Source organism: Petaurus breviceps, unplaced genomic scaffold, assembly GCF_028583685.1.
Source record: "Petaurus breviceps papuanus isolate PSGF00001 unplaced genomic scaffold, PetGlider_PUasm1.0 37, whole genome shotgun sequence".
Classification (NCBI taxonomy): Eukaryota; Metazoa; Chordata; class Mammalia; order Diprotodontia; family Petauridae; genus Petaurus; species Petaurus breviceps.
Window position 1 is genome coordinate 19,190,355 of NW_027186296.1, and position 15,746 is coordinate 19,206,100.

General features: G+C 36.7%; 1 protein-coding gene across 1 annotated transcript in view; it reads left to right on the top strand.

Annotated features, from left to right (window-relative positions):
- The first annotated feature begins 1,569 nt into the window (after nucleotides 1-1,569).
- USP8 (ubiquitin specific peptidase 8) overlaps nucleotides 1,570-15,746 on the top strand; it is a 75,335-nt gene continuing 61,158 nt past the window's right edge. Inside the window, exon 1 of the mRNA XM_069098041.1 lies at nucleotides 1,570-1,745. The gene's annotated coding sequence lies outside the window, so the exon portion shown is untranslated. The remainder of the gene's footprint in view (nucleotides 1,746-15,746) is intronic.

Genomic DNA, 15,746 nt, shown 5'->3' on the forward strand with positions numbered 1-15,746 from the left:
TAGGCTGTTTTGCCCTTCATATGAACAAAGGTAATATTGATTACCAGTCCTTGAGAAAGAAAAGGAAAAGGGATTAGAGGGCGAAGGATACATGAATATTAGAGGAAATGTCTAGTCCCTGATCCTCCTTGACAGTCAAAGTATGATATGGTGAAATTCTGCTTTCTCTGGGTCTGCACCTGGACCTGCATCGTGTTGTCTTTGATTCTGCTTGCTGGATGATGAGTTTCTGAGACAGTCAGTAAGACTTGAAAACTGATTGAATATGAGGGTAAGGGAGAAGAAGAAGGACGGTGATACTCTCAGCAGAACTAGAGAAGTAGATTTAGATGGGTGAGTAGCAGATGCTACTCACAAAGGAAGCCGAGGACTGAGAAAAAGCTTTCTAAGTCTGAATCCACTTTTCTCTGGACTTTGTATGTGCTTGTGGGAGAGTGTGTCAGACATTTAGGGGGATACTAAGGAAAAACTTTAAAAGCTACTTAAAGTTGGCTGATTAGATTCTTAACCTATAATCTTGGAGTGTTTGCACACCGGACAGGGCTTGGTCTTAGAGAATCGCCTCTCCCCTTCCTCCTCAAGGTTACCCTAGAACCCTGAGGATATGTAGTCCAGCTCTAAGGAACCCAACTCATCTCTGAGAGTAGAAGTTGTAATTAGGCTCTTCAAAGCTTACTTTGGTTACGTTCCTTTTGTATGAACAGATCAGTGGCAAAGGCGGGACAGGAATAATTAATAGTCCACGTGTCCCAGCAGCATGCAGGAGGTCAAACTTTACAGAAAAGCACCTGGCATCGGCTAGATCTCCTGTCGAATGGAGGAAGGTGTGTACACGGGTGTCCGGAGGAGAAGTCTTGGGTGAGCTTCAATCTGCAGGCTTAGAGGGGGGAAATATCTAAATTGGTGAGGCCATAGAGCCATTAGAGGATATAAGTACATGAAAGCAGTGTGTGTCAATTCCACTTTTCAGAATATTTCAACAATTACAATTTTTTTTAAAGGAGGGAAATAAGTGAAATCCCGAATACTGTACCAGTGCCGGTAACTTAAGTATAGAAGGAGCCTGCACCTTCAGAAAGATGCAAAACTTTTAACCCAAACTGGCAGGCATGTATTCCCTTTTTGACGGGTTTTGCAAATTCCGAAGGAGGTTATCTCCAGAGCAGAACGTAAGCGTCCGGAGGACAGGGTTATTGGTTTTTTTTCCCTTTCCTCACAAATGTTTGCTGAATTGAAATGAGCAGGGTTGAAGGTCCTTTCTTAAAGGGTTAACCAAAAAGAAAAAAAAAATTCAGAGCAGTGAGGAGGCTCGCAGTAGGCCGCGGGGATGGGGGCGAGAAGGGGATGCTCAAGAGACGCAAGAAGGGGAGGCGCGAAGCACACACTGACATCATTGGGGCCAGCTCGCTCCCGAAGCGCGCGTGGCTTGGAACGCGCGCACGCGCCTGCGGGGCGTCGGGGTGGGGGGAGGTGCGTCCTCTCTGCGGGGCTCTCCGGCGGTCCTCCAGCCTCCTCCCAGCAGGATCCTCTCCCAACCCTGTGCAGGAACTAGGGCCAAGTGGGAGCCCCGCCCCTCAGGATGACGTTTCGCGACGCGACGCGTCGCGGTGCAGTTTGGGAAAAGGGGGATGAGCCGGGCTCGCTTCCGCCTGGACGGCGATGGCTGATTCCGCGGGTTCCCGGGAGAAGGGCCTTTGGCGAACGAAAAGGCGCTGGTGAAGCGTGTCCTCCCTACCTACCCCACGGTAAGCGCGGGTCAAGGCTACGGTCCCCTGTTCCGAGAAAGCTATCCTGATTGATGTCCACCGTGCCGGTCGTTGCCCTGAAGACTATCGCGCTCCGCGGGGAGGGAGGCAAGGAGGGCGGCAAGGAGGGCGGGGCGGGGACACCTTGGAGCTGGGACCGGCTGGGAGGGAAGCAGGGGCTCCTTTCCCGCGGCCCGCCTGGGGAAGCTGAGAGGATCCAGTGTGACCTGTCATGACCTCGGATTCGTGGGGAGAAGACAGCCCAGTGCACAGCAGCATCCCTGGCTTGGGCAGCTTTCTGTAACCTCCTTCCCTTCCTTTCTCAAGCTCGGGCCTTAGCCTCGCTCTTCAAGGCTTCTCTTAAACCGCCTCCCGTTTGACTTAATCTAGATAGCCCTGAAGGGGCGAGGAAATTGGAGACCTACCTTAGTTTAGCTTCATTCTTTAGATTTATAATTGTGGGTGCCACACATGACACCCCATCCATCTCTAAAATGTGTCTTCTTGCCCCAGAGCTATTAGTCAATTAATTTTCCCATCTTTTTAATTGGATACTCCCCACAACCCTGTATTGTGGTGGTATGCTCTTGTGGTAAAGCTGCAGAACCAGAGTCGAGACGTCTGAGTTTATTTCTTGCCTCCAGTTCATTCTCTGACCTTGAACAAGTCACTTAACCACTAACAAGACATTTATCAGCCTCCAGTAGTTGTTGCAGAGATTGAGGTATTTAATGTTTGTGAAGAGCTCAGAAAGTCTTGGATAAAAGCCATGACATAAGTAGAGGATTCCACTCTTTCAGGATCTGCAGGCACCCTTAGCTTTAGGACTATCATGCTGCAGCCATTTAAAAATGTCAAATGATAGTGATTGAGTAAATGTTAATATTCGAGGCTTACTGGGGAATTTTGCAAAATAACTAGGTTTTCTTTTTCTATGAAACCTAAGGTTCCTTCTTTCAAATAGTTCCTCACTGATAAATTGGAAATATTTTGTTTGAAAGTAGGTGATGCCACGTCTTATTGGTAGCAATTTCTGGAAATGTGAATTCTTTTCATTAGGACATACTTGAATAAACATTACAAATTATATACTTCACAAATTCAATAAAGTCTCCTTACTATAGAAAGAAAAAATTTTAAGGTAATTTTATATCACTAGTTTTGTAAGTGATCATAAGACTATAGAAAGGTTTAATATTGTATATTTTTTCCAAAAAGATATTATCTTTAACATCTAAATGATGTGTATGTATTTGACATTGGAAGATAAAGCCCGTTATCACATCAGATAATCTTCAGATAAATTATCACTTCAGATATTTATCTAATTTTTTTTCACCAAAATTGTACAAGCATTGGGCCACATTCAAATATTTTAATATAAGAAATACCAAAATTTCTGCAGAAGGAAGCAAACCATACATTGAAATGTGAAAAGGCTTTACTGTTAAAATTATAAACACAAGTAAGGAAACATTTCAATGTCTGGGTTTGACTGAAGAGCATTTGATGTGATTCATGCTTTTTTGTGTGTGTTTAAATGCAGAGCAGGATATAGTTAAAATTTCTTGCTCTAATTTTTTTCTTAACCACAATTTTAAGTTAATATTAGTTAATGATAATGTAAGTTATTCTGTGCTACTGTAACAACAACATTAATGAAAATTTGGTGATGTAATGAGATAGAACTGTTTCTTAACTTTTATTTCCTTAACACAAAGGAGACCCAATAGAACTTTATTTTTTCTTTTCCAAAGATATTATCATTTATATTAGCTGTAATGTATCTCATTTCAATTTTAGATTTTGAGGTAATCTAGTCACATCAGAAGTTAAGTAGTGTTACTGAATAAATAGTTTCACATCTGAGATTATTGCCATAAAAAAGAACATTCTGATGATGATAATGGCTTATACAGCCTACTTTCCAACTGGACATTTTGTACAGTGTGTATCCAGAATACCTTTTCTAATTTGATATGGTTCATTTTCCACTAGTATGGAAGTATCCAATCACCAGGTAACTGGTTATTGTCAACTCTCAATTTAACCTCAGGCAACCAGGTATCACTGTTGTCATTACAGACAGCATATTCTACCTGTAATTTACAAATTATTATTTATCACTTGAAAAAACTAAGCTTTTTAATAGTGATGGGCACATTGCTTTCCAATTTAGTGAAATGAATGGGTCATGATTTACATGATTAGGATCACTTTCAAAGCAAGTTAAAACTTTAAGTTTAATAACAAATGAATCCTTTTCATAAAGTTGTATAAACTAAATCTTAATCTGTTCTTTTAAATCTTCATGTTTGGTGGACTTTAGAAAGAATGTGTTTCCTCACAGTAATAAAATTTTTGATAGAAAAGAAGTTATTACTCAATTAATACATTTGATAAGTTTAAGGAATCCCTGAAGGAGTGGATAGAAAACTAGACTGTCAGGAAAAAAACCTGAGTTTAAGAGCTGCTTTTATTTGTGTCTTTGAGCACGTTGCTTAATCTCTCAATGCTCCAGGTAGCTCTCTAAATAACATGTCTAGCGGGTGCTGATCTGCATTAGTGATGAGAGTTTGCTCACTCTTGGAGTTATATAAAGGAATGAAATCACAGATTCCCCTCCCCCCATTATGCTTAAGTATTTTATTTGCAAATTAATCAGATTATCAAATTGAACATTAAAACTCTTTGCCAGCTTCATGTTCATTTTCTTCTTACTATATGTACTTGTTTAGCACCTTCCTTCACAAAGTACTTCCAAAAATTGAGTCAGATTGCTTACTTAGTTATTGTTGAAAGCTGTCAACAGAGTAAATGAACAACTACCCAGCACTTCTGAACAGAAGTCATGTGAGCAGACCCCTGTACTTGAAACCAACAGTTCTTTTTTTTATTTCTAGTCATAGTTCCTCATTATAGACATGAGGTGCTGGCCAGTTTATACTTTCATGCCACAGATGCCAAGATTGAATATTTTACACTTTTTATGTGTTAAGGCCATTACATAATTTTTAAAAAGTCCCCCAAAGTATGAAGATTGTTAAAAACAAATAGAACCTTCCTATCCACCCATTACCTTTTTAATCTAGCTTAGGTCCTTTCCATTGTACTGATATCAAAGTTGATACCAGTGGCCTCCTTAGGGAATACAGTGACTTTTTCTCAGCTCTCCTACTCTTTGACCTCACTGTGGTATTTGACTAACCCTCTCCTTGGAAACTCTCTCTTTCAGTAACATACTTTCCTGGTTTTCTTCCTGCTTTTCTGATTATTCTGTGGCCTATACTTACTGTCCATCTTTTTCCTTCCTCATAATTGGAGTTTGCTCCAAAAGTTTGTCCTCTTTCTGTTCTTTGTTCTGTCCCCACCCCACCTCCTGTTTCTCTCTCCCCCTCCCCCATTTCTCTCTCTCTGTCTCCCTCTCTCCCTCCCTTTCTCTTCCTATTCTGGGCATGAGGGCAGCTAGAAAAGCACTCTCAAGTCAACTTTGTAGTTCATTAAGACAAATTTAGTTGATTAGGAGAGGGAACTAGTTACTATAGTGGCTTATAGATGGTTGTTACTAACAGGATCTATGTGGTAGCTTCCTATTTTAAATGTTCTTGCTAATAACTAGGTGCTAAACTCTCTTTTTTCTAGCTGTTGAAGAAATTTTAAGTTTTCTGACTTTTAAGTTAATTTGCTTTGGAAAAAAAAGCTTTGGGGGCCCTTCTTTAGTTAAAGGCTCTTGTTCAGAGACTAAGAATCTCAGAGCGTTAGCCCCTATGCAGGTGACGACAAATCTACATCTTCAACCCAGACCTTTCACCTTGCCTGTGTTTACATCTTCTACAGACTTCTACTTGAATATCTTCCCATTACATCACACTCAATAAGTCCACAAAAAGCTTTTTGTATCAGATACTACATAGCCTTTCCTACTTCTGTTCCTGCAATTCCATGTACCTGGGACATACTCTTCCAAGTCCTGAAATCCTACTCATCCTTCAAAACCTGTTAAATCATCGGTAAACTTCTGCTACAATAGCACTTTTTGTCTCTTCTAGCAATTACATTTAACCTTGTGTTGTAATTATTTGTACATATCCCCACCCAGTCCCACTAAATTATACGCTCTTTGAGGGCAAAAAGTACCTTATTCCTGCCTGCACCTTGCTTACTGTAGAAATTATATAAATTACATACCAAATTGATTAAGACATTGTGATCCTCCTTAAGGACAAAGACAATCAATAATGTATCATTACTTTGCATCATATGTCTTATAGTTCTAGTCACTCTGGTTTTCTCACTGCCTCCCATATGTTATTTATTTCTAATGATGCTGTTGCTCATCATGTTTCCTTTGTTTTTGGATTACACTCTTTTCTCTGTATACCTTAAGACTATTTTCAAGTCTCACTTCATTGACATTTGACATTTGAATAACTACTAATATGTATAGCACTGGGGAGTCAAAGAAATGTGAAACATGGTTCCTGCCACCAAGTGGCTTACAGTTTAGGGAGACAGTATAAGGAAGTCAAGTAGATCAAGTGAATGGTATAGGAAATAAATATTTAAGTAATCCAACTGAGGGAATAAACCTTAAGAGCTGCTGCTATCAGGAAAGTAATATAGAGAAGGGTGGTCTTGAAATTATCCTTGAAGAGAAGAATAGAACTATTAAAGAAAAAGGGAAAAGACCGAGGGGGTGGGGGAGGGTGGATGACTGAGACACATACAGAAACAGGCTGTAGTTGGTAAGGGAATGAAGCCTTCTCTTACTATTCCAGCCCACACTGATGTCTACTTCATCTGAATTCTTGTTCCTGCTTTGATTAGAAATTATGCAGTAAAACACATCATTATTCTCACTGTCTATTAGTTTGGTTTTAAATAGATTTCAAGTTCCCTGAGGACCTTATCATATATCTCTATCTGCCAGAGGAACTGGCACATAGCCTGTATTCAAGAAGGTTTTCCACATTGACGTTCCTGAGATTATCATACTTCCTTTATACCTTAATAAGAATAACCATTCATTCAGAAAACATTTAACTGACTTCAGTGTTTAGGGCAAAATTTTATCCTTAGAGACTGAATATACAAATATGAGTATAGTAAGTAGTTTATAGTCTAGTGATTATCACTTAACAAGACTTGGAATGAGAAATTTGTGTGGAGTAAGGGAGGAGACCTGGGAGGTTTGGACTACCAAAGTGTAGCAAGAATGCACAGGGTATCTGGGAGGGTAGGAAGAAGAGTCAAGAGGGTAATAAATAAAGTTTTGCCTTCTTTGTAGTCTTGACTAGGACCTGGGCAATAATGTGTACCAGAATTAAAGTTTCATAAAGTTAGGCAGCTAAGTGGCCCAGTTGATAGAATGCAGGGCCCAGAGAGAGAAAGACCTGAGTTCAAATGTGGCCTCAACTGCTTATTAGCTGTGTGCTCCTGGGTGAGTTATTTAACCTCTGTTTGTTTTAGTTTCCTCATCTGTAAAAGGAAGAAAATAATAGCACCTACTCCTAGGGTTGTTGTGAGTACCAAATGAGATAATGATTGTAAAGCACTTAGTACCATGCCTGGCATGTAGTAAGCACTATTTAAATATTTTTTAAAAATTCAGTCCAGCTTTTTCAGTTGAGTTCTGCATCTTCCCATCTAATTCTCTACTCTTTTCCACTGGAAGAAAAAGAAATTAATGGAGAGAATATATATATCCTACCTTTTTACTATGCATTCCGTATTCATAGAGAGCATGGTATAATGGAAAGAGTATTAGATTTGAATTCAGGAGAAAAGTATGGGAGTACATGCCTATAATCCCTACTGCTAGAAAATCATGCTTTCAGGTCCTAATTCCTACTGCTAGAGAGTCAGGGCTTGACAGGATAGCCTCAGCTCTAGAGTTCTAAGGTGCAATGGACTAATGCAGTGTCCACACTAAGTTCAGCATTAACATGGTGAGCTCCTGGGAGTTGGGGACCACAACATTGTCTAAGGAGGAGTGAACTGGCACAAGTAAGAAATAAAACAGGTCAAAGCCCCTATGCCAGTCAGAAGAGAAACCTGGCCCTTGAATGGCTACTATACCTCTAGCTTGGGGAAAACTAGGAAAATCCAGTTTGATTTATAAAGTTATTTTTTTCCAATTGATTTATACATTTTTAGTTTTCAACATTCATTTCCACAAGATTTTTAGTTATTTTCTCCCCGTATTTCCCCTACCCTCCACCTCAAGATAGTGAGCCTACTGAATATCCCTTCCCCTGGTCTGTTCTCTCATAACTTCCCCCATTCCCCTCCCCCAACTTTCTAGTAGGGCAAGATGAATTTCTATACCCCAGTGCCTGTATATCTTATTTCCCAGTTGCATGTAAAAAACAATATTTTTTAAACATTGTTTTTGAAACTTTGATTTCCAGATTCTTTCCCTTCATCCCTCCTCACCTACCCGCACTGGGAAGAAAAGCAATTCAATATAGGTTGTACATGTGTAGTTTCGCAGAATGTTTCCATAGTAGTTATATTGTGAAAGACTAACTATATTTCCCTCCATCCTATCCCACACCCCACTTATTCTATTTTCTACTTTGACCCTGTCCCTTATAAAATAATTTTTTAGAAGGCAAGAACTGGATTTGAGTCCTGCCTCTGGTGTTTACCAGGTATTTGACCCTTAGAAAGTCTCTTAACCTGTTGCAACTGGTTTCCATAATTATGCACACAACTATACCCAGCAATTTTCTCCTAAATGGGTGTTAAAAGGATCAAATGAGAGTGTCTATAAAGACCTTGAGGTTTTTTTAGACATTAATTTATTTTTAGTTTTCAACATTCACTTTTTTAAGATTTTTGAGTTTCTAGTTTTCTCACTTTCTTTCCCCTTCCCTCTTCCAAGACAGATTGCCATCCAATATAGGCTATACATGTACAATTGTATTAAACATTTGCACATTAGTCATTTTGTAAAGACGAATTAGAACGTAAGGGAAAAACTGGGAGAAAGAAAAAACCAAAAAAGAGAGAGAAAGTGGTATGCTTTGATCTGCATTCAGACTCCATGATTCTTTCTCTGGAGGTGGATAGGATTTTCCACCAGGAGTCTTTTGGAATTGTCTTTTGTGAAATTGTGGAATTGTGAGCAATTGCATTGCTCACAAGAGCTAAGTCTATCAAAGTTGGTATGCCCCTCTGCAACATTAACTGTTCATGTCTTTTTTCATCTTTGCTAATTTGCATGGTATGAAGTAAAACCTCAGCAGTTTTAATTTGCATTTTTTCTTGCTCTTAGTGATTTGAACATCTTTTTATATTTTAAATTTAATTTAGTTTTTTTGAAGTTCAGTTTTATTTCATTTTCACATTTTTATTATCTCCTACCCTGTATCCTTACTGAGAAAGTGAGGAAAACAAAACACATTACAAACAGGAAGCAAACACAAATTCTCACTTTGACCTTTTCCAGAATCCACACTCTTGAGTTGCTCACCTCTCTGTACAGAAGTGGTGAACTTGTTTTATCATTATGCCTTTGGAATTGTGGTTGGTCATTGTATTTATCAGGTTCCTAAATCTTTAAAAGTTGTTTGTCTTTACAGTATTGTTGTTATAGTGGAGCATGAGCTCTGTGGCCTGTAGACATATAATATATACTGAAATTGAGATTTTAAAAGTTTTTTCTTTTTAATGTTTTACTTCAAAAATATTATTGGTTTGGGTATTTTTCTTCTGTAAAACAAGGAAATTGAGGGTTCAATTAGTTTTTCTGTCTCTGATTCATTTTTTTTTTTTTTAAAGCAATTGAGGTTAAGTAACTTGCTCATGGTTACATGGCCAGTTATTTCTGGGTGTGGTGCTAAGTGTTTGAGCCTGAATTTGATCCCAGGTCATCCCGACTCTGGGGCCAGTGCTATTACTCACTGAGCCACCTGGCCGCCCCTCTAATTCATTTTTAGTCAAGATATTTTAATATTTCAATAATACCTAAATATAGCAGGACAAATTACTAAGAATGTATTGATTGGATTCTAGTGTTATCCATAAATGGATTTGGGATTCTTTAGATGAGGTATACTAGGTATCTCCTTAGACTAACTCATTAGAGATCTCCAGCAAGGGCTAGATGAACATCTTTTGGAGATTTTGAAGAGATTCCTAGTCAAATATGTTAGATTAGCTGATCTCTGAAGTCCCTACTCTGAAATGCTATAAACTTTGATAGCAATTAAAGTCTTGCTTATATCCTTTTTGACTCAGGCAAACACCTTTTACCTTGTGCTTTGATTTTAGCAAGAAATTAGTGCAGTTATTTTAATTGCAGCTTCACCTTCTGTAATGCTTAAAATAAATTTTAGCACCAAGTAGCATTACTTGTCATCTCTGCTTTAAAAATATAATCATGCTAAACAACCATAGAAATAGAAGAGAACATTGTCCCTTAAGGAACTCAAGTAGTAATTTGAGGAAGCTGTTTTTCATTTGGGACTGCTCTTAACCATTCATGAAGAACAAAATATATAAACTTATTCAAATTTGGAATTTAATACAAATTTCCATTTTGTTCATTAAACTAAATGACCTAAGCAACATAAATCTTTTTTTGTTTTACTAATCCAGATCTTGAGTATAGTCATGAGTTAACAAAAAGTACAATTTTTAAGAATATTCTTACATTGTAACTTTTTTAGAACTATAGAGTAAACTTCAAATTGTTACCTTTTTTTCAGCCAAGAAACCTAATTGTCATGAAGTTATGCATCTTTTTTTCCCCATAGATATCAGTCAGATAGCCCCTAATTATTTCTATTCAGACATATATTCAGTAGCTCAGATTAGTCTTCTCTGTGGCCCAGGTGGAATAAAAAAATGGTAAAAAAAAAAAAATGAGCAGTGGTTGGGCTAAGTGCCACAGTCTCAGATTTGGTACTTGTTCCTTAGTGCTATAATATTGCAACTGTGGAACACTTCAAGTGTCTAGGGATTTCCCTTGTTGGAATTGTGGTCCTTGTCTTGCTATGGTAGAGTGAACTGTAACAATAGGTGGCTGGAAGCAGGTAAGTTAGAAAATGCTGCCATTGCTACCCATCTTCTAAATGTATTTGTGTAGGCAGATATTAAAATTAGATCCCTGTTGTAGTTATTAAATATGTAAGTCAGAAATTGTGCTTAACATTTGCTAAATGCTGTTTAGCTAAACATGATTATAGATAGACATGTGCATAAATAGTGGGAAAATGGTGTTAGGTTTTGTTTTGGGTTTTTGTTTTTTTTTTTTTTGAGGAAAAAAACATGAGAAGATCACTGATTGATGAATGAAAAAGTACAAGGTAGGATTGACTGGAAAATTGAATGAAAAAAAGAGAAGTCCATAGATTTTAGCAAAGTGTGATCAGTAGGGTTTTTTGGGACCAGGTCTGTGATTTCATCAATGAAATCATGACCATTAGAAACTTATTTATGTGAAATGACTGTAAAATCACAGTGAATTAACCATCTAAACCTAACTTCTCATGAATTTATTATCTCACATGAGTGAGCAAAACCTCACTTTATTCTTATGTGGCATTTTCTGTCAGTTTATTAATATTATGATAGCCACTAACAATGAAACAGGAACAGTGAGAACAAAAATTACTAAGTTTGAGGAACAGCTAGGTGGCGCAGTGGATTGAGTGCCAGGCCTGGAGTTGGGAAGACTCATCTGGCCTCAGACACTGGCGCAAATCTCTTAACCCTCTTTTCCTCTGTTTTCTCATCTGTAAAATGAACTGGAGAAGGGAATGACAAACCAGTCCAATATCTTTGCTAGAGAAACCCCAGTTGGTGTCACGAAGAGGAGGATACAACTGAAATGACTGAAAAACAATATTTAGGGAGTAAGAGTTGATGGAGTAGATAGCAAACCTCTAAGCCCATATAGTTTACTAGAAATGTTAGGGATCCCAAGATGCTTTCTTTCACTTCTGTGCAGTTTCCAATTGCTTATGGTAGGATTTGTCACTTTCAGAGATAATCTTGCAAATCTTTCTATGCTTTTTTATACTTCCCTTCAGGCATTTGGCCTTTAATATTGCCTTTTTAGAAGGAATTCTTCAACAGTGGTAACTTTTCTTCTATAGAAGATTGAAAGATTTGGAGTGCAGTTTTTAAAATATGGGCTTCCATTTCAGAATCAGTTACCCAGTAAATCTAAGCATCTGTTTGAAGGTAAAAGATAAGACTTTTTAAAACCCAGAATATTTTTCCATTAATGAAGAAATCTCATACTTGCAAAGTTCCTTTCAGTTCAAGCTAAAATGTGCCCTGAGAGATAAATAGCTGATCCTTAAACAGAACAATGGAAACTTAAAACTGGTTAAAAACCTTTTTTTTTTTTGCAATTAATTAGCATTTATTTTTCTCTCCCACCTTCCTCTCTCATTAGGGAAAATAAGGAAGTACAGAATCTTTGTAACATATATATATATATAGTCAAGCAAAACAAAACAAATTGATGTGTCTCTTTCTACAGATATAGTCAAGCAAAACAAAACAAATTGATGCATCTCTTTCTACAGATTTATTTAGTCCATCACCTTTCTTTGAGGAAGTGGGTAGCATTCTTCTTCGCTGGTCCTCTGGAATCATGGTTGATTATTGTGTTAATCAGAGTTTTTAAGTTTTTCAGATTTGGTCATTTTTACATTATTTGTTAAAATATATATTGTTCTCTTAGGTCTGCTTGCTTCATTCTGCATTAGTACATACACATCTTCCTGATTTCCCTTAAGCCAACTCCTTGTTTTTTCTTATAATAGTATTCCATTATATTCGTGTGCTATAATTTGTTCAGCTGGTTCCTAGTGGATGGATATCCTCATAATACAAGCTTCCAGAGAGAGCAAAACATATTGCCATAATAGAAAAATATTTAATATTTGAATGAAAAGGAGAAAACCCATAAGCATAGAGTCAAAAAGAATTTTTAAAATGTGTATAATCATAAAAAGAATTTCAGATTAGCAAAGGAAAATTAAGAGGTAGTAAGAGAAGATGGAGAAAGGAGAATTTTGGTAATTGGTAAAAAAAAAAACCCAACTCATTTTTGTCAAAGTGGAGGTTGTTTTTAAAGGAAATTAATAGGCTTACCACATAAAAAAGGAATTTTGTTAGTTAAGTTGTCGAAGTAATTATCGTGAAATAAGGGACATTTATAATGTTCCCATCCAAAAGTACACCTAGGGACAGCTAGGTAACCCATGTGGATAGAGTGCCAAGCCTGGATTCAGGAAGGCTTATCTTCCTGAGTTCAAATCTAGCTTTAGACACTTATTAGTTGTGTGACCCTGGATAAGTCACTTAATGCTGTTTGCCTTATTTCCTCATCAGTAAATTGGAGTTGGAGAAGGAAATGACAAACTACTGCAGCATCTTTGCCAAGATGAGGTGATGAAGAGTTGGATATGACTGAAAAACGACTAAATAACAAACAAACAATACAATGTGAGAATAGCAAAAAAAAAAAAAAATTCCAATCTAACAGTGGTAACATTAAATTTGAATTTAATTCCCCTATAAAAGGAAAAAAGCCATGGAGTGTATTTCAAAAGATATACAATATCTCTCTTTAGAAAATAAATGTGAATATATAGATGAAAATTTAATCGACTACTGGATTCGAAATCAAAGGACTTGGTTTGAAATTTTAACTCTGCTTTTAATAAACCTGTGTGAAACAGCAAATCATTTAAACTTTCTGGAACTCATCCTTCATTTTTAATATGAGGGGGCTGTATGAAATTTTCTTTTAAAAAGATTTCTTTTAAACTTTGATCCAATTTAAAAGACATTTCTCAATTGTGTTTTTGCAAGAACTAGCTCAAGGAAAACTAAAGTTGTAATAATTATCTTGTAATTAACTTCAGACTAGAATGTATTGGGAGATATAAGTAAAGTTATTTTAAACAATAGTAAAAAAATTAAAATCAGTTTTTAATCATTGTACAATAAATAAATGTAAATTCCTAAAAAACCTTAGTTTTATAATAAGAAATAGGCCAACATTAGTAAGATTTCTATAGCCCCATTTATTAATATGAAAAATGAAGCAAAAATATAATAAATTAGATTTGAATAGATTAATGAGCAACTAGATATAGAAGATGGCCCAAAAGTCTTAGTTTAGTTACTGTCTGATTTTTGTTGGGGGGAGGGGACAATAAATAAATGCACATTCTTTTCAGGTCCTCAACAAAGAATTTGCAAAAGATTAATTATATATGTGGATGTACAAAAGCACCAACCAAATCTAAAGACCTAGAGGTTGTGTGTGTATTTCATTCAAAACCACAGGGCTATAGGTACAAACTAGAAATCAGTTTTGAAATTATGGTTAAAATATATATGTTTACATGACAGCTTTAGAAAACTCTATAAAACATCTGCTACTAGATAAAGAATCACAGTATTTCAAGAGTTGGAAGGGACTTCATTGATATTTAGTCTCTAATCCATAAAGAAAAAAAGTATTCCCCACAGAACTGTATCTGAATGTTCATCCAGCTTTTTCTTGACACCTTCCAAAGGAGAATCGTTTTCTGTCAAGACAGCCTATTTCTCTTTTGGAAGAAATCAGTCATGACTAGCATATTTAAATGGCAAAGAGAACACAAATACAGTATATCAGAATGTTTGGAACGTAGCCAAAGTAGTTCTTAGGAAAATTTATAGTACTGAATACCTTCATTCAAATTAGAGTAAAATAGAAGTGAGACCATATTTGAAGAAATTAGAAAAGGAACAAATTATATTTGGAAATGAATGTGATATAAAAACAAAAGGCATTAATAAAAAAAGAACAAATTGGTAAATTGAAGGAAAGCATGAAAAGATACATATATAATTTTAAGATGAGAGAAATTAATAAAATGGAACAATTGAAATAAGCCAAGAGTTTTTCATTTAATGTTCAATAAAATTAATAGAACAAAAAAAGAGAAAAATATAGTTACTGGAATTAAGCCTAGAGGGATGAAAACAGCAAAAGAGATTGAGAAAATGTTAGGATTGGACTATATGTTGTCCAAGTAGTCTGTCATTTTAATATCTTCAGCTACAAGCCTGCAATCCAAATGCCATTTTAATTTGGTTTCTCACCAATCTTTTCACTTCCCCAATTCTTTTCTGAAGTACTTCCTTTGATGTATGCTAGTGTGCTCCCAAGGGCTTCAATTTCTTATCTAAGACTTTGAAAACTTTGGGAATATTTTCCATACTTCTGGTAATATAGTATCATTTGTACCCGAATGAATCACTAAAAGTGAGAAGTGAGTTGTAGTCGTGTTTTGTGGCAAATCTTGCCTAGGTACTCTCACATCTTGTATACTGTCCTTTAAAGATAATACTTCTCTGTCATTGTTATCAGCTTATGTAATGCCAAGCAAAGGCAACTTCCCAAGGTTCAAAATACCAGCATAGCTGCTCTCCATTTTATTCAGTGACAAATTAAGATCAGAGAAAATCAAAATATAGCATAATTCAAAATACAGCATTCTCCAAGTGTAATTCAATAATTTCCAAGTACTACTCCACCCCTGGACATTACATTCATTTAGTCAATCACAGAGTCCCTCTTCTAAGTACTACTCCACCCCTAGGCAGTACATTCATTTAGTCAATCACAAAGCCCCTCTTCTCAAATGGAGATTAGTTTCCAATCATAAGCAAAGTACATTCATTTGGTCAGTCACTGAGCACAAAAAAGTCAAAAGTTTCCCACCCTTGCATTACAACTGAATAGGTCATCTACCTGCAGAGTTACAACAAGCTTAAGCACAGCATTTAACACCCAAAGAGAGGTCTTTTCTTCAAGTTGACCAGAGGCAAGTTCTCAGCAATCTTTGTTCCTGGGGAGACAAAGCTTAGCAAGGCCACAAGATACATTGCCAGTGCCCTCATTAATTCATTCTCTGTCTGCAGAACAGTCCTAGGACCCCTGAAAACATTAGCAAAACCCTCTTCCAGGGTTTCTGTAAA